Here is a 27,125-nt window from a genome sequence, read left to right as displayed (position 1 = left end):
AGGACACGATGGGAAACGCTTCCAAACTGCTTCAGAAGCAAAGAGGCAGGACTTCGCTCCAGACAAAAGTAAACAAGCCCCACGAAGGGACGGATCCAGCCCCTTCTCATAAGGCTGCTGCTGCCCCGAGCATCTCCAAATGCCTCACTGGGGGCTGAGAAGGGAAAGCAATTTACCCAAGAACCAGCCAGATCGAGTCGCGTTTCCCAGTCCCTGCGATATGTGCGTATTTCAGCAGTCACAGAACAATTTTCTTCATACATTCATCACCCTTTGGAAGCTGGAAAACCTTTTTTTCCCTCCTCTCATGCCAGGGTTTGTTTTCCCCCATCGCCTAAGACAGCAGCTTGTTGCTGTAGGGCTGCTGCTGAACGTTGGCTGGAAGTTCACCAGTCTGCAATGGGGGAAGGCTTGGAAAAGTTGTATATTTTCTTTTGCAGTTATATATTTGTTTTTGTTGTGGTTTTTTTTTGGTATTTTTTGTTTTACTGGAGTGATATTTTTGATGATTTGCAGTGGGGAGCGAGGAGCACTACAACTGTTTTTTTCACAGTCTCAGGCAGGAGCGAAGAGAGTTTCCAACCACCTGCAGTCAGATTATTTCCTACCCAGCAAAGCAAACACAATCCCTTCTCCTGTCCTCCTTACCCAAATCTTTATCAAAAAAATACCATCTCCGAGGGGTGATGGGACAGCCTGGCACAGCAAGAGCAGCTCTGGGACCCAGCACAAGTCCAGGGAGATGCTGATCCCTGGGCAAAATCAGCACAGACTAATAAATCCAACGAGATTTGCTGCTCATAGCGATACCTGCTGAGAAACCCCATTCCCATGGAGAAAGGTGACTCTTCCAGCACAAGAACCACTGCTCAGCACCGCGCTAACCCCAACACCCAGTAAATCATCCCAGAAAAAAAACTGATTTTTTTTTTTTTTTTTTGGGTTCATTGCAAACTCCAGTGAACCTGGAGGGGGGGAGCACTCTGAGGTTAGCTCAGAGCCGAAATTTGAGGCTTGATGAGCTGAAAAGCTGGGGGAAAAAAACTGTTTCAGGGTGAGCATGGTACCTCATCCAGACCACATCCATCTCAATTATTGTGGTGTTTTGGCCTTTTCAAAGGAAACTGAGGGTGCTCTCATTCCCAGATGGGAATTTGAAATGTTTTGAAACATTTCAGGTATTTTAGGATGCGTTTCCCTTCGACCCCTGAGGTAAGTGGTGCGGGGAAGCGGGGAGGATCCACGCGGCAGCCCGCAGCCGTGTGCTTCCTTTTCCCTTCTGTAAAAACCGTTCTGGCCAAAATTCCCCTCCCGTTTGCACTGCTTCGTTAAGGACAGGTTGGGTTTCTTAGGACTCTCGTCTTTCTTTTTGTTTTGTTTCCCAGGGATTTCTCCACCGGTTGCCTCCCTGTCTTAGCTCCTGGCGTTCGGGCACAGCAATATCCTCCAGGAAGCCGGAGAGATGTGATCTTAAAAAAATAACACAGAGAGCACCTCGACTTTCATCTCTGGCCTCTAAGTTCCGTTTTCTTTGTAGTAAAAGGGACCCCGATGCCCCACAGACCAAGCTTTGGCAAGCACTTAAGCCCAGCCATAATATTAAATGGGTTCAAATGACCTCCTGGAGTCAGCAGAGCCAGCGATGGGCTTAGAGCATCACGGGCACCGGAGCAGCAATACTTTGGGAAAAAACACCTCTTTTGGCTCCTACATCCCAGCAAAGACCCTCACAGCATTAACAACCATTGCAACTCTTTAGAACCACGATGCCCTGGGAAATAAGCTGTCCTCGCTGGGTGGAAAATGCCACTGTCCAGGCAGGTTCTGCAGAGCTGGCTCTGGCCGAGGCATCATTCCTGCATCTCAGCGCATCGCGTCTGACAGACCCTGGATGGGCTCAGGCCTTGGAGAAAAGCCACCTCTGAGCATTTTCAAAACCCAAGAGCTGTGCTAGCCCTCCCCTTCCTCTATTTTTCTGGCAGCTTTTTAATGAATACTCCCGTTAAAAACAAAGGAAATTACATTAAAAAGGAGCGTGTTAAAATAGCTTTAAGGGCCTGACTTTAACTGACACCTACAGTTACAACACGTTTTGCCAGAGCGTGAATCATGCACAGATTATCGGCCAACATGGGTGATTTCCATTATGCAGCCTGGAGTAGTTCAAGTCTGCTGGGCTGTTTGCACAGAGCTTGGCACAACTCGCTTGGCTCTTCTCCCACTGGTGGTATAATTTCATTTAAAAGCCTTCGACTATTGTAGCCCTCTAAAGCAATAGAAACCAAGGGAGGGGGAAAGGGAGGGGAAAAAAAAAAAAAAAAAAAGGCATTTTTTGTGGCTGGCCTGAACTTGAAAATAGAAATCTTCCAGCAGAAAGTGGAGAAAATGCGTCTTTCGAAGACATGTGTCTTCGCTTGCCGGCCATAGCAGGGAGAGGGGTTTATTTATTGGCTTATTAACCACTAAGGCGCAAGGGGATGATTTTTTAAGCCGCATCTTAGCCTACGGGGTTTAGGAGCTTTCAGATGCGTTTGGACCCCCCACAAAAGTCACTTCTCCCTCCATATGTGACCCCCCAAATTTATATCCAAACTCCAAGTATACCCAAACTTTCCAGGTCTTCTCCTTGCTCCGGCGCTCGCCCACATCCATACTTCTCAAACAGATCCTCCCTGCCTTCCTGCCAGCTTGGAGCAAGCTCGCGGGAGAAAGTCAGCCAAAAAAAGCCATTTCTGGGATATTTTTTAAAGGTTTGGTTTGGAATTTTTGCTCCTTTTTGACACATACACCAGCAACAGAGCTGAGGGAAAACTCGCTGCTTGAGAACAGTGCTAGGTCAGAACATTTGATTTCTAATAAAAATGTAGTTATTTTCCAATTTTACGAAGGAAATGAAAATTTGAAGTTTGGTCAGATGAGGTGTTTTCACTTACAATTCCCACCTAACCTGGCCTCAAAGGAAAGCCCCAGCAGGTTTTGTGGGGTGGGAGATGGGGGTCCATTTCCTCACGTGAAAAGAGGACACCTCACACCACACAGGGCAAAGTCCCTGTCAAAAATGCCAGGTTTAGATGGGCTCTAGGTCCCCTTGGAAGCTGGAGCCAATTTTGCATCCTCTGCTGCCTGGTTATTTTATTCCTAATAAATATTTCCCCCTTCCCAAGCCTTTGCAAGAATCCCAGCCTGGCTGGGCTCAGGGACCCACAGACCTAAAGCGACTCTTCAGTCTTACAAAGCAGCAGCCAAATCCCAGGGCACTGCCCCAATTTGCTTTATTTTTTCCAGATATAGAGATGATTTGAACCATACAAAGACGAGACGTTCATCCCGTCCCAGCATCCGACCGCTGCCGGATTGTCATCTCATTTGGGGCGCTGCCGCCGTCGGCCGCATCTCCGCGCGGGCATCGACCGCAGGCAGCTGGAAAATGCCATGTCCCCCCCCACCCCCCCTTCCCCAGGGGCAAAACAGTCCCAGTCAGCACCAGAAATACCACCTGGGAAATATTTGGGAAAAATATTTGTCTGCTAGGACACATGCCTGCTCCATCTGCGGACCAGGCGAGGGCTCCTGCGCTTCCCAGGACGCAGCGGAGAGGCCGAGCGTGCCCGGGGCGCGCGGCTCGGAAAGCCAACGTCGGCTCTTCATCAGCACGCGGGTGAAACCCTGCACAGGCTGAGCAGAAAGGGCAGGTACCTCCACGGAGCTCGCCAGCGTCTGTCAGCGATGGCTGGCTGCCAAACCCCTCCTTTCCAGTCTGCTACCGCTGAAGTTTCTAACAGCCCGCGGCTCCGCGGTTTCACGTGAGCATCTTCTGCCTCGACCATTGTTCCCAGTCCCACCTGCTCCAGCTTCCCCCCCTGCCCCAAAGGCTTCGGCAACGAGTCGTGGCATGTGGGATTTTTTTTTTTTTTTTTTTTTTTTTTTTAGCAGCCTGACACATGCCAGACCTGAGAAAGGAGCTTGATAAACCCAAGGTCAGGAAGGAATTTTAACTCAGCTTAATTGCCAGGAGGCAATTCAGATCCGTAACGTACCTAGACGGGCAATACAAAGGAGGGAGACAGATCGTGTGAGAGCAGATCGGTAAAAGCTACAGAAAATATAAAGGGATTAGCTTGATTTTTTGTTTGGGTTTTTTTGGAAAGCCCATATTCTGCCAGGCTTTCTTGGAGGCAAACATTTTTGTAGCGCAGCCAGCCTTGCCAGCCTCAAGTATGCAAAAGTCCTGAGTCAGATTTCGAAAGGCAAAATGATACTGACTTAAAAAATAATTAGACTGAAAAAAAGGACTTGTTTTTCTATTCTAATCTCTGTCCTCAGTCTTACAACGTTTTTTTATCGAGTTTCCAGTTACAACACTTTTATTCGAAATGAACCCATGAACCTCTGTGGATCCCCTGACTCCAGCAGCTGGTGCTTCGAGGGCCCCAGCGAGTAGCGCAGGATTCGGGGTACCGCTGCCACGGCTGGGGGAGCTGCATTTCTGCCGGGGGGCTGCTTTCTGTGCTCATTCCTCTGCTCTGTCCCTCTCCCCATCTTGGGTCTGGATCTGGCCACCGGTGGGGACGAGCTGCGGTGCCCGGCACTGCCGCACCGGGGCCGTACCTGCGGTTGGAGGGGAATCCTCCTCCGGAGCAGTCCAGCCAGCACCTAGTGCAACCGCGGCCTCTGTGCCAAAGCCTACAATTGGGAATAAATCCCTTTCCCTGCTTTCGGCTGCTGGATCCAGCGCTTCGGCCAGAAATCTGGCCGGTGGGTTTGAGCCCATCGTGCCTCGGCCGCCGCCTCTCGCGCTGCCCTCCCTTCCAAGAAAAATGGAAACAGGAGACGAAGGAACTTTCCTACGCTGCATCCAGCTTTGCCCGCTGCCAGATTATCATCATGATATTATATTAACGTGCAAATCATGATTGCTCACAATAAAAAAACATAAAAAGAACAGAACGTGCGCGCCAGCGAGCAGCAAAGCAGAAAGCGCATGAGCTCCAGCTCGGCTTTGGCAGGACCTGCTGCAACGGCAAAGCGCAGATGAATCAGGACGGCGTCACCGAAAGGCTCCGGCTCGGCCCTGCACAGGATTTCCCCCCCGCAAAAAACATTTCTAGCAGTCAAAAGCCCCTTCTCGCTCACTGCCTTGGGCTGTGTTCCGCCCAGAGGGGCTCCCTGGTGCATCTGCACGGTGGGGTCATCAGGGCTTTGTCCCAGCGACACAGGCCAGAAGGGAGATGGGTTTATTTGGTTTGATTTAGGGGGGATCAAGTACAAGTTGAAACAGATTTTTTTTTATCTGTCAAAGACACGATAACGTCTAAACTGATCAGTTTTTAAAAGCAATAGTAGCCTCAGGAGACCGAATTTCCACCCTTAAAGCGTTCATTTAGAGTGCTTATAGGTTCAATCCTCCGACTTCTGGGTTTCTGCATGAAAAAAGCTGAAAGCAGCAAACGCTACATCATCACTTGCGTTTACACTGGGCTTCCCACCCTCTGACAATCCCAAAACTCGAGAGATTGATGCTGCTTTACAAACCACTGACAGCCCAGGCCCACGCGAACACATCGCCGACGTTATTAAAGGCACATTAAAAGTTGCAACAAGCAAAGTTAGGAAATTCCAGAATTGCCGTTTCCGGGGCAACCTCAAAAAGCCTCTTTGTGTCTTTGCATTTTCCATACCTGCTCTTTCTGCCGGCCCCCTCCCTCCCCCTGCAGCAAGCCCGCTCTCGCCTGTGCACGCCCCAGCCATGGGCTCCCCCAGCCTCCCCCGTGCCCAGCGCTGCCGGGTTGGTTCGGGAGGCAGCTGGTAGCCCAAGGGATGGGTTATTTGGGGAGGGAGCCCTGGGGATGCCCCCACGTCCCGGCGGGAGGATGAAGGTCCCGCGACGTGCCGAGCACAGGCGCACACGCTCTGCAGCGGCGGAGTCCCCGCTGATGTAAAATGAAGATGCCGGGTGGATTTCTGTGGTTTGGAGAAACAGCGAAACTGAAATCGGGTCCCAAGCTGAGACTGCAGCTATTTTCCAGAGCTATTTTCAAGCGGTATCAGATCCACCCTGAAATGCAAAGGCTTTCCACAAATGCCCCCGACCCACAACTCGCCAAAAATGCCCTCTTATCACCTAAAGCATCTGCACGGTGTCAGCGTGTGTGGATACACAGGCTGGGGAGGAACAGAGCGGGCGAGACTGGCTGAGAATTCAGATAAAAGTAGGAACAAAACCCCCTCAGGACTGTTTTGGGCAAAGCAGCGTTGCAGATCCTGTCTCTTAACTGATATTTATTTTTTCCCATCCATCCCATCACCATTGAACCTGAGAAACCTGGGAAAGACTCAGGAACCTGAAGAGAAAAGTGAAGAAACTTCTTTCAGGACCCACCTCAGGATCTTAGAGAAGAATAAAAGCAAAGCGTGGCCTGAGCACACCACGGCTCAGCCTGGGCACATCGGCCTCGGGTCCCGATGTCCCAGGAAGGTTGTGTGTGTTTGTCTGCATGTCCAAACATCCACACGCCCTTAGATACACGCAATAAACTCAGCAACGCAGAGCGCCAGCTTCCTTCAGCTCCGCAAGTCCCAGCCTAAGCGAGCTCCAGGAAAATCAAAACAAGGTAATTAAGAGCAGATTTGGCCCTTAGCACTTTTTTTTTTTTTTTGTATACAAAACGTTTTGGAAACTAATTAAACCACCGTCCAAGGCGATGCCGTTACGCATCCAGAATGCCGTGAATGTACTGGTGAGTGCCTCCGCCTGAGGACGGGGAAAGCATCAATAACCCCACACTGGGCGTGATGGAGCTGCCACATCTGACATCCCCAGCATCCCGCAACCAGCCTGCAGAGGCAGGCGTTGGATTTACGAGGTGTCAGAGAGAGAAGGGGATGTCACTCGCAGAGGATCATCCGTTTTCATGCCCCCCCCCCCCCCCCTCCCAGAAGCCACACCGTGTGTTTTTAACCGAGCTCCGGGCAAAGGGAAACCCGGCTTTCTGCTGGTGGGGAGCTGGGCTGGGAAGAACAAGTCACTGCTACTGGGGAGAAAGCAATGCTGCGGCGAGGCTCCGGGGCAGAGATCACGCCTCTGTTACAGACATCAGAGCTTCTCAAACTACAAAAAATTCTGATATATTAGAAGAGGGACCGGCGCCAGAAAACTCTTGCAGGAGGTGTCGGAGTGGGCTGGGAGCCGGAGCGACCTGGGGACTGCTCTGGGGCACGACTGGCTTTTTGGTGACCCTCACGTTTGTTTGTGTTTTCATTTAAGCAATGGAAACAGAAAAATGTTCCTTTCCTGAAAAGCTTAGCACAGCTGCCCTCAAATGGGAGGCAGCAAAAAGTGAAGCTGCGGGATGGGGATCGCGGAAAGAACCATCGAGGGGCCGAAAACGAGGAGCTGCTGACTCAGCAGGATGGGGAGAGCGGGGGCAGCCCCATGCAGGTGCTTTGTGAGGGCTCCCTATGCTGGGTTTTGCAAAAAACAAGACATCTGGATGGAAGACAACATATATTTATGCTGTGATGTATAGCAAACGCATGGAAAACATCTCACCTACGTGCTGGTACGAGGAGGAGCAGCCTCCAGCCACCATCCTCATCTCATCCACATCCCTCCAGGCAGCCTGCAGCAGCTTGCTGGGTCACTCAGCAGCTCATTTCCCCCAGTTTATGATGAGGAAATGGATTCTTAGCTCCTTCATTCCCTTGCAAAGGCTTTGAGCTCTTTGGTGGCCTGTTGGCGGGTCGTGCCAGCCTGCTCAGATAGCAAATCCCTGCGGAGGTCCCAGGTGGGACCAAATTTGTCCTGCTGGTGTCTGCATCCCAGCAGCATCCCAGTGACTGCATCTCCAGTGGAGATGGACAAAGTGGTGCCCCAAAAACCCAGCCAAGCTGACGGGCAACCACAGAGATGCAAAGAGGAATAATGAAATAGGAGTGAAAGTGCTATTTGGCCGAGATGCATAAATAGGAGGAACAGAAAAGGAAGAAGAGGTGGCAGAACGAGTGGGGCTGCGTACAGAGGTAATTATGGACGCACATACAGATAATAATGGATGCAGATGCTAATTCCCAGGGGCACAGCATGCCCCGCTCCTCGGGAAAGTGAAGCATTGCAAAGAGGATGCTTCCAAAAGGCCCCTTTATCTGTCCCCTAAGATTCTGGCATCTCGTCTTTCTGAGAAGGTCTGACACCCCAAAACTGGCCCAGACCCGTATAAGAAATGTTTCTTGGGAGTTGAAGCCACTCACGCTCTCTTTCCTTTTTCAAAGTCTCTACACATAATTCAGCTTTGATATAAAAATATAGGCAAAATACGTGGTGGGGTGACAGGAAGGGGAAATGCTCTTTTTCTCTAATAAATAAACTAAACCTCAACTAGGCTGAACTTTGCCTGGCCATGTATTTTATTACTAATTCAAATTATTTATTGATGTCTCAAGATGGTCCCAATCATGGCGTGGAGAGACTCAGCCATAGCCACAGCCCAAAATCCCAACCATGGATCTGAGCAAAGCGTTTGCTTCAGCTCCCATCTCCAGAAAATAACAGATAGAAAGAACTAAATTGCAGGAAATTAGAAATGTTTAGTATTTGTCACTACTTCTACACCGCATCCTTTACCTTTTGTTTTTTTGTTTTTTTTTTTTCTCAGCAAAACCAGGAAGAAATGATTTTCTCTGTCTGCTTTTTCTTGGTCAACCCTTTGACATTCAGACCTTCTTGGGAGGAAACCCAGTAAAGATTGACCTTTCTTGAAACGCTCATAAACCTTTTCTAACTTTTCCTTTTGCCGTAATGTTCTGTGTTTTTATTGGGACCCGAATGGAGAGTTTTTCCCCTTTTTTTATTTTCCTCCCCTTTTTTATTTTCCTCCCCTTTCTTTGCCACTGAATCTGACAGCGAACATCCCGGAGGAGGGGGAGTTTTCCAACCTTGTCTGGTAGCAAATTCTTTATGTTTCAATTTAGCCTTTTGTGGCTTCAAAGAGAGAGCTTGAACTCCAGAAAGGGTCCAGATTGGCCAAGGAAATATGAAACAACGTAATATTCCTAATGTTAGAAGAATTTTTAAAAGGTTACATAGTGGAAAAACAAAATATGAAAACCTTGTGGAAGCAAGGAGGTTCCTCGAATGCTCCTGCCAGCCCCCCTGCTACTGCAAAAAAGGGCAAAAGAGGGGGGGAAAATGTCAAAAATCCTCCTTAAAAGCAAATTTCACCAAACAGAAGGAAAAGCATTTTAAGTCCTGCAAAGCAGAAAATGCTCCAAAATGGTAAAAAGCTTTTCTCAACGTTTTTCCCATAGCTGACCTATTCTAATCATCATTTTCACTCTCTTTTTCTGGCACGCCAGCCCCAAGCTGCTGCGTGCATGTCCTTAAAGCTGCCTATGGACTTTCAAAACCTATTTTAATGGAAATGAAGCAGTAATGGAAACATTTCGATTTCCTATTAGCTTTCCTAAAGCCTTTTTACTACAAACCCCTCAACTTCGGGCTTAAGCCTTGCCGACAGATGCATCTCTTTAATTCCATTTGCTGTTGGTTTGCAGGGCTGGCCTGACCCAAGCCCTGAGCGTGATGTTTTGAGCTGGCAGAAAAATCCAGCAGCCCATCACCCCTGGGTCTGCAAGCCTCAGCGGGCAGGCATTCGCTTTGGGTACAGGCAACAGCATTTCTGGGAATATTTTATTTATGCAGAATAAAATAATGCCAGCAAGAAGCTGAGGTATCGACCCTGCCCATCACAAGGAGCTCAAATCACCAAGCAACATTTTCGGGCACATCATTCCTAAACAGTTCTAATGGAAACCAGGCACCAGTTTATTCGCTTCTCCCTCTGGCTTATCAAATGAGGTGGATGTTGCCACTTGGTTCCCTAGCCAAGAAAAGCTCCCTTTCTTTTTCTTTTGTTTTTAGCTGTTCTTTCACTTGAAGAATGAGGTGGTTTATGAGGATTTTCTTCACAGGGGAAAAAAAATGCTCCAAACTATCAGCCTGTGCAGGCAGAGAATAAGCTGATTTTTCAACACCTCAAAATTATGTCATAAAGGCCCAGGAAGAGGGTTTGGCGAATATATAAACACAGAATCCAATAGAAGTCACAGGGTGATTAACTAAAACCAGTGTTTCCAGAGAAATAATATCTACACAAACAGCCACATGCTTTGTTTTGCTAAATGAGTAACAGCACTTCGGCCTTCGCCAAGTGTCCTTTTTTTTTTTTTTTTTTTTTTTTTTTTAACTAAAAGAAAAAAGATCTGAGAAATATTAGCTCTTTTATATAAAATGTAGAATCAAAAGCAAAACTTTTCCCTGATAGGCTTGACCTTAAGAAGTTTTGCCTTTGTGGATATATGACCACCACTTGGTCTGGGGCTTTGGGCCCAGGAGCGTGGATTTGCTCGGGGATAAATGTCCCTCCGTGCCCGAGTGCCTGCACTCCTGGTAGGAGGGTGCCGAGGGAAGGGGCAGCTCCTCGTTACAAGCCCATTAATCACCTGCCGGATGAGGGCCAGGAGGGAAATGTTTGCTACCGGCTTCTCCAGCCACGGGCAGCGCTGACACCAGCATCGCACGAGCCTCCGACACCAACTGATCGCTTGGCCCGGGTGCAGAGATCAGAGGAGGGTGAAAAACCTGCTGATTTTTCACAGGTCAGCAGGTATCCCAACCACACTTTAAGCAATCTAATACAACAACAACATTGCCTTGCCTCTCCTAGGGCAAGATTAACCCTAACATCAGCCTGAGACCGATGGGGATGGGACGGCGGGTGCATCGCAGACCCCCCCGTGGGGATCCCCCCAAGGGAAGCGATCAAGGGCCGAGCCTGGCAGCACGGGGCAGGTGAGGGCACTGCCCACATCCTCCCTCTTTCACCCTCCAGCTCTCCTCACCCACGCTCGCATCTGCTTTTGCTCCTTTCCTGGGTGCTGGCTCCCCGCAGCATGGCAGCACCCAGCGCTTCGGCCCCAGGGGCAGCGCCAGGCACAAGCCACCCCCTTCCGAAAGCGATGCTCCCCCCTCCATCACCTCCTCCTCCTGCAAGATGCTTGAGTTGGCCTCCAGCAGCATCTCCCCCATGGAGCAGAGCCATCATGGGGGGCTACGGATGGAGAGGCAGCCCATGGCGTAGCCCCTTGGCCATGTTGAACTAGAGCAGTTTATTTAAAAGGCGGAAAAAAAAAAAAAATTAAAAAATTAAAAAATCCTCTTTTCTCCTAACTGAAGGAGCAGTCCCTGGATTGTGTAATCGCATATAACTCAGAGCAAACGCTGGGCCCTGGAGGAAAGTTTCCTATGGAAAGATGTATAGTGCCGAGGGGCTGGAAAGGCTCCCGCTGCCCGGGCGCACGCAGCAGCCCAACGAGGGGCTGTAACCAGACCTCGCCGGCTACGTGAATGGCTTTAGCAGGGCACTTTCCTTCGTACAGCATGTGCCTTCGGCCCCGAGTTGCCATGGTAAAGGGTGAATCTTTGAAGTAAATAGTCTGTGCGGTGACGTCCCGGGTCAGGTTATAGACTTGCATCATCTGATTTGCATTTTATTCTCACTTCCCCCTCCCCGCTGCCTCTTCTTCTAAATAGAGACGAGCACAAAAATCCTCACGGCAAGGACCCCATGTATTGCTCTGCAGCACCAGCTGAGACTTCAGTTAGCAAGTTTTCCTGGAACAAAAGCAACCCAAAAATGGGAAAGAAAAGCAGGCATACCAGATCAGAGTTAGAAAATAAAACTTTTAGCTTCAGCAGCCTCAGGATTCAAAACCTAAACCCTCACCCGGGAGAATAATTGAGAACTTAGCTGAAGTTAAGCAGATGCTTAAGCTCAGTCCTATCCTAAAATATGTAAGCTCATCACACGAGTCATCACACTGACTTCACGGACACGGGGAAGTTGCAGAGGGGGCTCGTGGCTCAGGAAGGTGTGGGGCAGTTTCTGCATGGGACAGAAACTTCCCTGGCCAGGCAGTTCAGGCAAGCAGTGACCACGAGCAGATTTTGGGCATGGCACACGTGGTCCAAAGCTCAGCACCTTGAGTCCATAACCTATCCTTGGATCACAGCCACGAACCACCCATGAATGACACTTGAAAAAAACCCATCCAGAAAAAAAATGCATTAGTAGGTTTGCACGCTCTTATCATTTAAGATAACCACAAGTCTTCATTCCCTGCCTGCTTTCCTCCCGGGAGCTGGCGGTGCAAAACAGGGGGACGGGGAATAAATTTTACGCACAAGGCAGAGGATTCGCAGGCTCGAAACCATCCCCATGGAAGCTCGCACGGAGGCAGCGGGGACTGCGTGAGAGAAAAGGCAGAAGCTTCCCTCAAAAGATGTTGAGAGGCAGGAAAGCTCTGGAGGAAAGGCACTTACTGCCAGTAATGCAGAGGTGTGGAAATACGAAGCAATTAAGACAAATAGCAACTGTGAAACAAGAGGCTTCTGGACCGCGAGACGTTGCTTACAACAAATAAATAAACCCAGAGCCTGACTGCAAAGACAGATCTTCACGGGAACTGCTTCTACACCGAGACCTGGAGCCCTCCTGCAGCCAGCGATCGGCCGGTGCCCTGCGAGCCCCCAGCCCGCTGCAAACCTCCTGCCCCGCTGGGCACCGCAGCCACCGCAGGCATGTGGTCCTTTGAATTAAAAGGTTGTCGTCAGATAGACAGCAAAGAAACGAAGCCCCGACAATGATGAAAGCGAATAACTTGGTGTGGAAGGAGGGGAAGAACCCTGAGGAGCACAGGCTGTGGTGTGTATGAGTATCTCGTTAGCGCAGCTGCAATTAGTAGCTGCTCTGGTTTTGTTGTACAACACCCTTAATCACAGTACGGCAGGCGATTCCCTACACTTTCCCCTCTGGCACATGCACTTTCCTCCTTAAATTAGCTGCATGGAAACAGCTCATTAATGCACACAAAAAGCAAAGCTTGCTTAGGCCAGACATAATGAGGTGCTGTCTGTTTTGCTTATGTTGTTCTGGCTTCGGCCATCTCAAAGACACAGATCTGAGCTCCAGAAGATCTCCTGGAACTGCAGAAATCCCCCGCTCAGGAATTCACTGCTCATCTGAAAAGCTTGCTGGGAAAAAGTGGGGAAGAAATATATATTTTAGCAGAGCAGGAGGCTGTGGCATGACAGAAAGGTGACGTGTTTTGCTGGGAGCTCGCATCGTGCACCCGGCAGCTGAGAAGCCACAAACTCAACACAACCCTCGGCGGGTCCCCGGGGGGCTGATGAGGAGCTGGGGGTAGAGGGACCCCGTGGCTGCATCAGTCCCTTGGACCCGGCTCCTGCACGAGGAATCTCTGTGTCCAGGGCCTGCCAGCTCCCACCACGGCTGAAGCTGCTGGAATCAGTCACTTGCTTAAAGTTAAGCTCAGTTTCAGATGCGTTGCAAAAAAACAGTTAAAGCTCATGATGAGAAAGAGGTATCAAAGACTGATTAAGCAGAAAGGAGGAAGAGGTTTAAAATAAGAAGCATTACTTAGATTAGAGCAGGTACTACAGCTGGATTAGGTTCAAGATGAATAAAACTGTTCAAGCAGCAAAATCCTTAAAGGAAAGATCTGCATAGAATAATAGAGTGTAAAAATGTAACACATGCAGGCAAATTCCTAATAACGTCCCAGATTCAGTCAAGGGAATATTGGGATTACTTCTCGTTTTGGCAGAAAAATAATCCCTAGGATAATGGCAGAAAGGCTTTGAAGGTATAAACCCAGCAAATGGGCTGGCTGAAGCCGCACACTAAATAGATGTGCAGATAAGCTGGGGTAGATATTATCTTTTCAGCACTAGCTATGAGAAATGTCTGTCTGTGCTCTTCACTTTCTAACAAACTTAATCGCTTCATGATGAACCAATGGCATTTCCACTTCCATATGCTTTTGATATTACTTAATAAACTTAATTAGAAAGCAGCCATCCTACTGGAAAAATAACATCTCAGAGGGTTCCTTCTCCCTGGTTAGGAACAGGCCACATTATATAACTAGATTTCTTTGCTGCTCCATATTATCACAATTGGGTTAAATTCCACTATTCATTTTTACAATACATGGTAAAGCTAATAAGTGTAATCATTTTGCAAGTAGATAATAAAATGCCTATCTGCCCAAGCTTGCAGGTAGTGCCTTAAAAGATATCAGGTATTATTAAAAAAGGATGTCCTGAGTCTGTGTCTCTTCCTACACAAATTATGAATTAAATCCACGAACATGGTGTGTGGAGGAAGTAAAAGAAGGAAAAAAAAAAACCACAGGGTGAGTGATGTTACCCATAGGGATGCCGAGACAAAACCTGCCCAGGTAACTTCTTCTGGGGAGGAGATGGCAGCAGGGAGGAGATGGCAGTCAGGAGGAGATGGCAGTCAGGAGGAGATGGCAGTCAGGAGGAGATGGCAGCAGGGAGGAGATGGCAGTCAGGAGGAGATGGCAGTCAGGAGGAGATGGCAGCAGGGAGGAGATGGCAGTCAGGAGGAGATGGCAGTCAGGAGGAGATGGCAGCAGGGAGGAGATGGCAGCAGGGAGGAGATGGCAGCAGGGAGGAGATGGCAGTCAGGAGGAGATGGCAGCAGGGAGGAGATGGCAGTCAGGAGGAGATGGCAGTCAGGAGGAGATGGCAGCAGGGAGGAGATGGCAGCAGGGAGGAGATGGCAGTCGGGAGGAGATGGCAGCAGGGAGGAGATGGCAGTCAGGAGGAGATGGCAGCAGGGAGGAGATGGCAGCAGGGAGGAGATGGCAGCAGGGAGGAGATGGCAGCAGGGAGGAGACCCTTCCTTGAGGTCACTCCAAACTGAGGGGGGTCCATTCCTCCCCCCGTCCCGCAGAGCCCGGCTGCTCGGCATCTGCATCCTCCACGTGCTCCGGTGACGGGCATGCCCGCCCTTTCCAGACGACTGGAACAGAAAGCCAAACCATCTGTACTGGTTTGAGGGAGGGTGAAAACAACTAATAGACATTTCAGTCTTAATGTAAGGCACATTGCTGGTATTAGGGTGAGGGTTTGCCTGCAGATAAATATTGTCATCCGACCGGGACGGGCCTGCACCACGCGATGCACAGAAGCAGCAAAGCTCGCCGGCTGATTTGGCACCCACGGCACGTTGTGCAAGCTCCCACAGGGAGTTACTGCAACAACAGGTTCTCTCTAGGCAAACCCCAGGGTTTTCTATTGCAACAGCTCCTCGTGAACTGTGTCCCCACAGGGATCCGCTCACGTGCTGCGGTACGTGTCCTTCACACCATCGTGCTTGGGTCCTTTCTCTTCTTCTTCCCTGCAGTGGACTCAGGGATTTCCATTTTTTGAACCTACGGGACATTATCTGATGGACTGTGTGTCTTTAGTCACCACCAACCTCCTTACGGTTTGCAAATTACACTGTAGAGGAAAGAAGCTGGTGTGCTCAACCAGCCATTAAGGGTTTGCTTGCTCTCTCTTGAAATTATTTGTTTCAACAGACAAAAAACTGGACCAGCTTTAGCAGCCTCTCCCCGATTTGGAGGTATTTCAGGGGCAATGTACATTTCAAGGCTTTACTACAGTGTGTAAGAAGAGTACACAAGCCTACAAGATTTGAAGGTGAGTCTCACACCTTGGCCAGGATCTTCCGACCACGATGGGAATTCATCACACATGAGCGGTGGGATAGTAGGAAAGGTCTCCTTGACTACAAACGGAAGACAACCACAAGCAGAGCACAGATGAGATTAGTCTTAAAAATCAGTTGAGGGCTGAAACCCAAAGATTTTTTTTCTGTCTTTGCTTTTGTACAACAAAACATCAAGCTTATTACAATACTCCGTGAAAAATTTGATTAGCTTACAAGAAATGTGATGACCTTGTGATGGTTTTGGGAGCCTATGTACTGCCTGTGAATTCTGTTTGGTCACTGAGGACATTTTATGACTGAAAATATCTTGAATGAGGAGCTTCTCTGTTTTTCCCATTGCCTTTTTCCACCGATGAGCCTCTGCAAGCTCAGCAGCCAGAAACACAGGTACCATTTAGGCAAAACATTTTTTAAATCTGAATTCCAGCGCTGAAATAACAAAGCAACAGACCTGGTGAGATGCTTGGCTCATACGCTGGGGCTGAGCAAGAATCATCTGGAAAAGGACGGGAAGATTATGAAAGAGAAGATCTCTCAGCAGTCGTTTTTGGAAGCCAGCTGCAAGAGCAGGAAGGGCAATGTGTGCTGGAGGAGAGCTCAGGTGCGTCAAAGCAGGAGGGAGGATATGGGATTATTTAGAGGGTTTGGACTTGCGTTCAAAGACCTTTCAAGAGTCATTAAAGAAAAAGAGGACGTAAAACAGATTTGGGCATTTATTATTTTGTCTAAATCTCTGCGTATCTTGCGTTAGCTAAAATAAAATGCTGGGGTGTCTACAGAATCGCTGGTGTCCTCCAAGGCAAAGCTGGCACGGGGACAGCACGTGCTCCGATCACACTGTCCAGATCCGTGCTCACTGCAGAGCACCCAAGCGACCTTGGGTGAATCCCGTCACCCATTTCCACTGTTGGAGCCGAGTCCATCATGGCTCTGCTCTCCTTGGGCAACTCTTGGTCCTACTACAGCACAGCAACAACTAGCAGAGCTGAGAGGAGGAAGATGGGGGTTAAAGATAAGTTCAACTATGCAGTCTCGGGGTCATTGTAATACCTGGCTACAACATAAGCAATCAAAGGCAGCCTTTAACTCCAATTTTTCTGGCAGTCAAGTAATAACTACAATGTTGTTCTAATGTAACGTCGAGTATTTAACTCGAGATTGCTGGCGTGCTCACACAAGGATATGACTGGGAGACAGGATGCACTAATATTTGCCAGTGAGACAGAACAGAAGACAAGAGATAAAGAACAGGATTAGGCACAGCACACTACATACTCACACAATAAAGAGCATTATTTCATTGCTCTTGGGACCGTCGTGCAAACTAATTAAAATGGTATTTCAGCATATTGAATTAATGACTCCACTGAGGGCAAGAAAGATCTTATCAACAGGCGTTTTGAAACCTCATTTGCTTTAAAAAATGTACCGGATTGGTAATAATCTCAACAGCGAACTGGCAAAGTCAAGTAGAAACACTCATTTTGTCAAGGTTTGAGCGGGGATGAACGTTGCCGCTTTGTAGCCTCGCAGATGCCATCGGCTGGGAGCGGGGCACGGCAGGATGAGCGTTGAGCATCACTCTGCATGGATGTTGCTCACTTCGTGGGAACTCTTACCTTCTCTTCAGTTTATGGAAAGGATTTCTAGCTGGAAGGCTGCAAGGAGTGGGGTGTTTTGCCCAATTCACCTCTCCTGAAGGAAATGCTGCGTTGTCTCCTTGCAGCCATGTAAAACGTCACCCACACAACTCCTGGCTCACAACTGTGGCTCTCTGCTTTGGGACATTTTCTACCCACTGCAGTTCCTAGACTGGAGATGCTTCATGTACAATTGACAGGGGCCTCCCGCATCATCTGCTAAGGCCAAAAATTATGTCATAGTCCTCTTCACAGATACAACCAAGCTCCAGCCCAGAACCAGCCAACTTCTTGGACAAGGACGTGTGTGACTCATGGCCATGTACTATACCAAAGTATGGATTGATGTGTCTGAAGAATAAAAAGGGAAATAAACCACCTTGGTTTCCCTCCCTGCTCCTCCTCAGGCTCCCACAGCCTGGATCAGACCCTTGCATGGTGCAGCCCACCGCAGGCAACGACATGAGCTTCACCGCTTCCGTAGTCCTCCTGCAGGCCAGGGTCTGGAGGGTAAGCGGGGTCTCTACTCAGACATATCACTGCCCCATTGCAGCCATAAAGTCTTTCCCATGGTCCTGAAGTCAAGTCTCAGAGCAAGAATAAGTGCAAAACCAACAACAAAGTCCTGGGGAGTGTGAACAGATGCCAAAAAGATAGATGGGAAAAACTTGCATTTCCAAGTGCCAGAGAAGACAATGAGACATAACAAAGCTCTTTGTTTGGGAGAAGGTTTTCTTTAAGGAAGAGGGAAGAAGACTGGAGAGGGACTATGGGGAATAACAGTCCATCCCACACCCAGTCCAATAGTCAAATAATTCTACTGAAGCCAAAAATTTTTCATATCCAACCATCGCATTTTGGGGCCAGAGAACTCCCGATACAGATAAGCTCCCTGAGAAGGGCCGTGTCCTGGGTTGGGCTAGCCAGCTTTAGTTATTTTATATAAACCCCCCCACCCCTCAGTTCAGCAGACGTATAGCAGACCTGGTGGCAGGGATGTGCCGGGCTCATCGTGCACACACACACACAACCGCCCCGCTCGGGTCCGATGGGGACTGAGATGAGAGCAGAGGATCAGCTGGAGGCCGAGCATCGGCGCTGGAGGAAAGGACGGGCTGTGGGGAGAAGGTGATATGTCCTGGGGAGGAGCAGGGAAGGGGGATGAGATGTCATCTCATCTAACACCCGAGAAATGAGCTGATCCACGCAGCTGCTGCACACGGGTGTTGCTGTGGGGATGTCGGTGCGGTCAGTCCTGCCCTGGGGACTTGGAGATCCCGAGTGGCGGCGACACGGAAGCCTCTGCTGGCCCTCAGCAGCTGATTCAGAGCGACTGGGAGCTTAACTGGGAGCCTGATGGTGTTGCAGGGCTTCCATAAACCAGCACAGGCATGTGGGTGTTTTAAAGGAGCTCTGTGTGCTTTCTGGATGGCTGTTGCACATCAGGAAAACACCCGTTACCGCTTAGAAGGATTCAGGTTTCGCAAAGGTCTCTTTAAAAGGTGCTGGAGTGTATGAAAACCTTTGGCCTCTGCTTCCAAAGGAGGGGATACACCTAATAAAAGCAGACACGTGAAAACGGGAGTGCACAGCTTTCCCGTGACAAGCTCTCCCATCCCCGGGTTGCAAGGCACAGGGCTAGCCTAGGCTCGGTCTACCAGCACAACACGCCTGTCTGCAGCAAGCTCCAACCTTCCCCCCCAGCCCCACGGAGCTGTGGCACCTTGACCTTGGCCAGCAAGGAGAGCAAGCGGCCGCAGGGCCCCCAGGCAAGCACCCGCTGCTCCTCAGAGTGGGGTTCAGATGTGTTAAACCCTCTGCCGAGCATCAGCTTGGTAGGCACAGCAGAACCAGGCTCAAGATGTGCTCTGGGGTAATTTGAGGCAGAGGATGAGGACTTGCAGTCACAAAAGCTCATCCTCAGCAGGCTGCTGACGCAACTCCCCGTAGACACCTGCTTTAGGACATGCCAGGTGCCTTTCTATGGCTATTAAGGGGGTGATTAGAACAGGCTTAGGTAGCTGAGCTTTAGATGCCTAAGGTAAGGCAGGTGAATCCATGCTTCATTTGCTAAGGAGTTACCACTCAGGAGCAGAGACAGGCTGAGCCAGAAAACTCCCCACTACAATAGGGAAAAAAAAAAAAAAAAAAAGCCCCTACAGTGTATTGACCTCCCAGTGAACTGCACGGGGAGAAAAAAATAACCTGTCAGTTAGGAGGAGCTGCTATCTCACCCACCATCGCTGCGAGCTGCGACGGCGGAGCTGACAGCTCCCACCTGACACGGGGACCCCAGCGCTTCGCTCCCCCCAGCCGGGCTGGGCTTGTCACCAGCACTGTCACCAGGTCCCCTGGGATGGGAGCGTGGGGGGCTCCCAGGTAGAGGAGGACTACACCAGGGACCCCAGAAAGGAGTGGGGATTCTGCAGAGCAACAGCCACAAACGCTGGCATTTGAGGTCGTTCTAACAGCAGCCCAGGAGAACCCTTTTTTTCCAGCCAGAACTTGCCAACGGCCAAGAGAGTCACCACCACGACGCTGCCCTTGTGCCGACTCACACAATTCACAGACCAGGCTCCTTGTAGGCTTCAAAAAAACCCTTAATTTAGATGGACTGTTGATTACTGCCTGTCGCCGGGGTAAAGCGTGTTCCCGCAGACCTCAGCCTGCAGCCGACAGCCCAGCCCTGCCGCGAGGACCCTCCCGGGACGCTCATCTCCTCCCTGCTTGGGTGGGGAGCTTGGAGACCCACCGATGCTTGCCCCCCCCGGCCTCGCCATCATTGTGGCATTAGGCTTTGCAACAGCAGGTCTTGAGAATGAAGGACCAGGAGCACACAGCAAATTCCAGGCAGAAAATTACAACCAACCACTTTTTTTTTTTTTAATGCTGTTTCCCATCCAGGAATGGAGAACAATATGGAGCGTGCTGGGAACTGGGCCCAGGAAGGGGAAAAGGACCAGGCAGAGCAGGAGGTGGCTCTTACTTAATGGCTATTTGAATTTTTAAAATCTCCCTCCCTTATCAGCAGTTTAGTGCCCAGATTCTGACAAAGCCAGAGCATGTTTCCCAGCTCGTTCTTATGGTCTCCCACCACTCTTGTTTCTAGGAGAGAAAACACCGTGACGTAGCGGTGAAGAGGAGAGCTTGAGCTTCCTCACATCACGCCAACTGGGGCTTCATCTTTTGCAAAAGCCCCTTCTGAAACACCTCGCTCCGCTGACTCAGGGAGCCCTGGTTAAATCCCAAGATAGTCCCAGCAAGAGTAGCAGGAGAGGGGCCAGCACACTGCCAGAAACGCTTTGGGATGTCAGCAGTGTGGGTTTTGCAGTGTTTGGATGCACAGGGCCTTTGCAAGGCTCCCCACTGCCCCAGCCTTTGGAAAGCCTAACGCCACAAAAGGGGACATACAAGTCCTTTACTCCTCCGAGCTTTACTCCTCTGAGCAGCAGCCGAGCTCCATTCAGGACAAGTCAGCTGCCTTCAAAGGAAAGAGCATCTTTTCCCTTCCCGCCTATAAAACGTGGTGATTATTATCCAGTATTCCCTGCTAACTTGCTCTTGCGTTGGCATCTTCTCTTGCTGGAACAAAGCCTCAGGACAACTAAAATAATACAGTTAGAGCTGTCCTATCATGCTCCCTGGATGGATGGACCTGGCTCTCAACAAACATAAATGCATTCAACCTCTCTGTGCCTGCTCCTCGCCCACCTAGCCCAAAGCAAAGCAAAGCAACACGAGCTTGCAAATCAAACCAACCCCAAAAAAAAGGCAGCTCTATCACAGTTTCTATAGTGAAAAGTGCCAAGCAAACCATTTCAGCACCAAATGGCTTCTCTGCACCGGTACGAGCTGCTGGAAGAGCTTAACCCCACGCGTGGGGGGCAAAGTGGCTCCATCAACCCCGGCCACCCGAGCCCTGCCATTGCCACAGCAACCCGCCCTGTTTGCATCCCCATGCTGCTCTTTCGGGGCTGTTCTCCCGCCCGCCAAGGACAGCACTTCGGTTGCTACAATAACAGGGATCTGTTTTCCACGTGTTCCCCTTCGCACCTGAGGCTGAAGGAGTTTGACCTTTCCTTCCCTCCCCTCCGACAGCTCATTACGGTCAGCAGGAGATGGCGAGGAGAATAAAGCCCAACGGCGGCGTGTGCTCCAGCAGAAGGAATTGGAGCCCAGCTTGAAAACACAGCTAATAAACCTGAAAGCCTGAGCCTGTCTGAAGCCAGTTCCTCGATTTTAACAATAACCCAAAGCATCGTCTGAGAAAAGCGCAGCCTCTCCGCAGCCAGGGCTGGGCCAGAAGCATCTTCCTCCGAGAGCGCCGGGCAGAAGCGCCACCGACACCCCCAAACCCACCAGCTGGACCAGTTTGCTTTGAGCCATCAGACATTTCTGCTCCAAAACGGTGCTGTGCCCTTGCGTCGATAAATAATCACCTAACTCCAGGCTGCTGAATCCCATCAGGATCAAGTGCATTTTCCCAGCATCTTTTATCCTCCCCGTTTGTCCGACTGAACTTTGTGCTTCCCCCATAGCGGTAGGAATTTCCTGCTTCCTGAGACAGCAGTAAATACTTAAATATGCTAAATGAAACGCTGTGTTTTTTACTCATATTTTGGAGAACGAGTCCTCAGCTTCTGCAAGAGCCACCCCACGCTCCCCATCGCCCAGGACACCTCTCCCAGCCCACCCTCGTCCCTCGCCGCAGCACAGTACATTTTTAAATTTACCAAGCTACCAGCATTTTTCTGGTACCAGCAAATATCACTGTGTTGGAGAGAATTCCCAATTCAGAAGGATTTGATGGAGCTTGAGAACAATTTTTTTTTTTTTTTTTAAAACAGAATTCTTTCTCCCTGTTGCTGCTCTACTTCTAATTCTTAATTGGACAAGGCAGGTTCTTTCCTACTTCCAATAGAGCTGTGCAAAATTATGAGATCCATTAGCTTCGCAAAGAAAAAAAAAAAAAAGCCTTCTCAAATGATTTTCAAATTCTTCCTTGGAACACATGTGCTCTGTGGCAGGGTAATTTTGTTTAGGGTAATTCACTTGTGCTAATTTCCTGTAAGTCTTACAAGATATATGACTATATTTTTTGGTTATTTTCCACATATATTCAACACTAATTTCCCTCGGAGCAATATTTACGTGCAAAACATCCCCAGAGACAAGGCAGGTTTTTTTTGTTTGCAGGAACAGTGGAAATGCCCAGTGGATCAGATCACCAGCTTGTTCAATTCAGCGTTTATCGGAGCTAGCAGGGAGCCGTTATTCCAAAATACACAGAAACTGCCTCAAACACAACCCCAACTTTCCCCAAGGTCCTGAGCTCTTGGAATTGTAGTTCTAATTAGTCTGGGTGACTTCATTTCAGTAAATTGCTCATAACTGAAAAATGTTGTTTCTGTAAACCACAAGCTATTGGTGAGCAGGTTGAGTGGTGAACATCAGGAGTTCAGCAGGATATTTAAGATATGTGCTCAAAATAAATAAAATTTGATGATGAGGCAGACTCTCAGCACCCAGGAAAGAAGAAGTTTGCTCAGAGATGCAGGGGCAGGAGCAAAAAAGCTTCAGCTGCCAAACTCAAAAAACCCCCTGTGCCCTGGGAGGGGAGATCCCTTCATTCAAACGCTCACTTCTGGCCCAAAAAATCTCAGCGGTCTCCCCACGACAGAGGCAGCAGATGCCGGGGGAGACGCAGCCTGGCGTAGGAGCATCTCCCGTGCGCTGCCTTTCCCCCCGCAGAAGGGCTCTGCACACTTCCACATCGCTTCTCTTTTAAATCATGGATTCTTTTCCTCGACATAAGCTCAGTTTTGGGTCGTCGCAAGGTAAATAACTACACCCTTTGCTTTTTTGGTTCAGCTGCTGATCTACAAATCCCAGCTGGCCAGGGAGCCCCCGTTATAATTTGCTTTCACCTCCAGGTGGAGCGTTTCGGTTGCTGTTGCCGGGCTGAGCCCCGCTCTCCCTCCCAGCTCCGCAGCCGCTCGCTGCGGGGCCTCAACTGGACACCACGGCTCGGAAGAGAGACAAAAATAACCACCCACCCATGAGCAATTCCCAAACGCCACCGCACGCTCTGAGTCACCGTTTGCTAAGACAGATGGACGGTGGCCAAGAGGTCTCCCTTTGCCTTGGTGACTGTGCGTCGAGACCCACCACCACCATCTCTTGATGGTGGCAGCAAGGATGTTCTGCAAAGGGCTGGATTTTGGGGACATCCCAAGGAGGGGATGTAATGAAGGGATGTGGGTCTCAAGCATCTTCCCTTGGGCAGCGTTGGCTCCCCCAGCAGCAGCAAGTTTCAGTTTTGCTGGAGAAAGTGTCTTGCTCCAGGGTGGATTTTCACTCTCCGAGAGGCAGAACTGGAAAGCCGGTTGCAAGCCAGGAAGGAAAAATTGCAAAACAGGAGTGGGGAGGAGGGGAGCTCTGGATCAAAAACCACCCTCCTCACTTACAGGAAGGCAACTGGGAGAAAGCATAGTGTGGAAATGAACTTCCCAAAATAAAGGGAATTTAATGCTAACCAAAATACCCAGACGCAGATGAACTTAATCATACCTAAGTAAGTGAAGGTCATTAAACAAACAGCAGAAGTCAAAGTGTGGAGATGGGGAATATATTTAGCTATCAGCTCTTAGGGAAAAAAAATAAACATCAGGAATTGCACGGCAGAAAGTCATCTGAAACACTGAGACAAAGAGAAAAAAACAAATATGAGTCTTTGCTGACACATAATGCACATAATGGCTCTTTCAGAAGGACGTGGGCAGGGGTTAGGAGCCGGTTAGGAAGGTAACGCTGCAATGGAGGGGGATTTCCAAGGCACTTTATATGCATTTGCCTTCTCTGATTTCCTATTCTTCTGCACTGTAGTCCCAACACCACTATAAAAAATTTTAATGTTGACTGTGGTTGGTATAACTATCCAGGGCCACGGGCTGCTCCTTGGCTGTTGGCTGACCCTTGTGTTTTATCTCCCATTATTGCAATCAGTTTCCCTAATTACAGAGCGTGGTGGTTTGGGTGCATGGGTGTCCTTGCAACGCTGAGATATAAAACGGGATATAAATTTTTATACTACTCCTCTGCTTTCTCTTTCTATCAGCTTGGCAAGAACCCACATTTTTTCAACAGATGATCCAGGATTCAGCTCTTGCTAATGAATTTCACCTTCGTTTTGCTGTCGCAAGAAAATCCACACAGCAAGCACAAGCGACTTCTCAGCCTTTGCCTAAACCTGATGTCCTGGAAACCAGTTGTGAACGTTTGCACAGAGCGATCCTTGGCGCTGGTGATTTGCAGTGCTCACCTGCCAGTCCTCTGTGCAAAGGTGTCTGTGAAACTTGGGGGACCCATAAAACCAGAATTGGCCCGTGAATCATCTGGAGCTTTTGACCTTGGATCACTCTTCAGTCTCCTGGAGAGGGAGTTTCACTGGTTTTAATGGGACACGTGCTGAATAAAGCACTTAAGCTGATCTTTTTGTCACACCTACGCTCCAGCAACATCTTTGCAAAGTGGGTAAGCAGAAGAGTAATTTTCCCGATATGAATAAGCAAGAGCCCTTGACACATCCAAACGTGGCCTTTAGGAGGGGGGATGAAGGCAGAGTCGCTGTGGAGCTGCTGCAGAAAGGAGCATTCGTGGAACAATCACTTGGAAATGCAAGGGAATAAACCATCTACACCAAAGAGATACCTGGACTGCAAACGCACACGCTCAGATGAAGTAAATAAATAATGATCAGAGCTAAAAATCACGAGTAAAATCACCCCAAGAGCCAATGGGGATGTGCATCTGACTCCTGTAGCTGCTTTTACAAGTATTAACTCGAGCTCTTAATGCCAGCAAGGCCTCTGCTGGGCCCTCTAGATTTCCCTGAGTCATTAGACGGACAAGAAAACAGCAGGTCACTGGATGCTCGTCAAACTCCATAGAAGAATCCGATAAAGCCATTTATTCTATACAAAAAATCAAAACCAGTGCGCACAGATTTCCGCTCCCAAAAACATTTCGATGATTAGCTTTGATTAATGGTGCTGCCAGAGGATCATTCATCAGTATTAACTAACAACATCTTTTTCCACATTATTTCCAACTCCCTAGAAGCTGGAAAGTGAAATATGTTTCTCTTTCATGACGTTCTTTTTACCCCATTCCCATCTACATACTGGTTTTGCGGAGTTTTTTTTTTTTAGGGTTGCCCACAAGATCTGCTCAAATACAAGAGGACTGGTGAAAAACTTTGCACAGCACATGCTGGTCCTCTGTCAACAGGCTGTAGGCATCTCTCTTGCGTTTGTTATCGCAGGGTTGCTTAGGAGCACCCCTTACTGGAAGGCTGCTCAGTGTTGTTGAGCTTCTGGAGTGATTTTTTTTTTCCCCCCTAAAGTTTTTTTTTTTTTTTTTTTTCCTACAGAAAAGAACTACTATAAAGTCCTGAATTTGGAAACCAGGCCATCGCAGCCTGCGACGCTGGTTTTGCAAAGATACAGCAGAAATAAAAATCAGGTCAGATTTTGGGCTTTGTCCCACCACCGAAGACAAAGGGAAGGAGGGCAGACAGCGTGTCCCATGCACATGGGACTTTGAGCTCTGCACTATCCTGGAGCTTCCAGGAAAACATGGAAACAAAATACAGTGTCACACACACACACACACACAACTTCCATGGCCAAGACCTTTACGCTGCCTGAGGTATTCCCTACTTCCCAAATGCAGGATTCGAGTGCCAGCTTTCACAGGCTGAACGTTTGGGTTTGTACAGAGGAATTATTTTGGAAGGTGCAGTGCAGCTGTGGCTCACCCCGAAAGCAGCGTCGTGTTGTAAGAACGTGTATGGACGTAAACAGGGAAGGGATGGAGCCACCTTTATGGCTGCAGGAACCGGGGAGCAGCCAGAAGTGTCTTCAAACAAACAAAGCCTCACCAGCAAAGTCCTACCCCTAGTCCCTGGGCACGGGAGCACAGCAGAGAAAACATTCCGCACTGAGTTTGGTGATTTCGTTCCGCACTGAGTTTGGTGATTTACCAGTTCAGAAGAAATAAGAGATTAGTTCCTTACCGTTGCTTGACCGGGTCCAGGCTCCAGCAGGCAGCAGCACTGTCTAGGATGGCCTCGGTGTTAAGCCGTGCTCCCTCTCTAGTCCCAGCCCCTCCTCACCTGCTGCCAGACACCTTTAGGATGGAAAAAAAAAAATAAATTAAGAGATTTACTTAGCAAACAGAAAGATCTGTGTTACTGCTCCTCTATTTTCTCACTAATCCCTTTATCTGAGAATATTAGTGATAAAAACAGCAACCAGGGGTAAGAACCTCAGAAATTTTAGAAGAGAAAGCTAGAAGGCAAAGCAAGCATCACTTGTGGTAGCAGCACTAACGTCTGCTCTCCAGGTACGGTGCCGGGAAGGACTTTCTGTCAAGCCACACGTCTTCCGCCAGCTGGGCGATGCTGCAGACGGAGTTAGGGCCCCTTGTAGCCCCCAAAACTTTGGTTCTTTCCTCAAACACCTTCCAGTCTTTCTAGTTACCAGCCAGCCCTTTGGGAGAAGTGGCTCCTCCAGGCTTGGGGAGATGAAGTGGTGGGGACCCAAACTGCTCCTCTCCAGCACCATCTTCCTGGTGCTAAACCGGGGCATTTCCAGGAGATCAGAGGAGGCACCAAGAAACCTCAGGGAAAGGCAGGACTCTCCCTCTGCTTCCTCCGCTCCTCTCCAAACCCAAGTGGAGCAACCAAAGAGTGGCTCGATGCAGGTCCCGTGGGAGGGTGTCCCTGTCCCCAGCCTCCCCCACGGCAGAGCTGCCCACGAGGATGAGCAGAGGGCCCGGGCTGCCCCCCGGCTCCCGCCGCAGC

General features: G+C 49.3%; 1 long non-coding RNA gene across 1 annotated transcript in view; it reads right to left on the bottom strand.

Moving 5' to 3' along the window:
* Positions 1–26,441, bottom strand: part of LOC141963967 (uncharacterized) — a 69,335-nt gene extending 42,894 nt beyond the window's left edge. Inside the window, exon 1 of the long non-coding RNA XR_012634241.1 lies at positions 26,337–26,441. This is a non-coding gene — a long non-coding RNA (uncharacterized LOC141963967). The remainder of the gene's footprint in view (positions 1–26,336) is intronic.
* Between the last annotated feature and the right edge of the window lie 684 nt (positions 26,442–27,125).

Source organism: Athene noctua, chromosome 9, assembly GCF_965140245.1.
Source record: "Athene noctua chromosome 9, bAthNoc1.hap1.1, whole genome shotgun sequence".
Classification (NCBI taxonomy): domain Eukaryota; kingdom Metazoa; phylum Chordata; class Aves; order Strigiformes; family Strigidae; genus Athene; species Athene noctua.
Note: the sequence above shows the minus strand (reverse complement) of the source record. Positions and strands in the feature narration are given on the sequence as shown.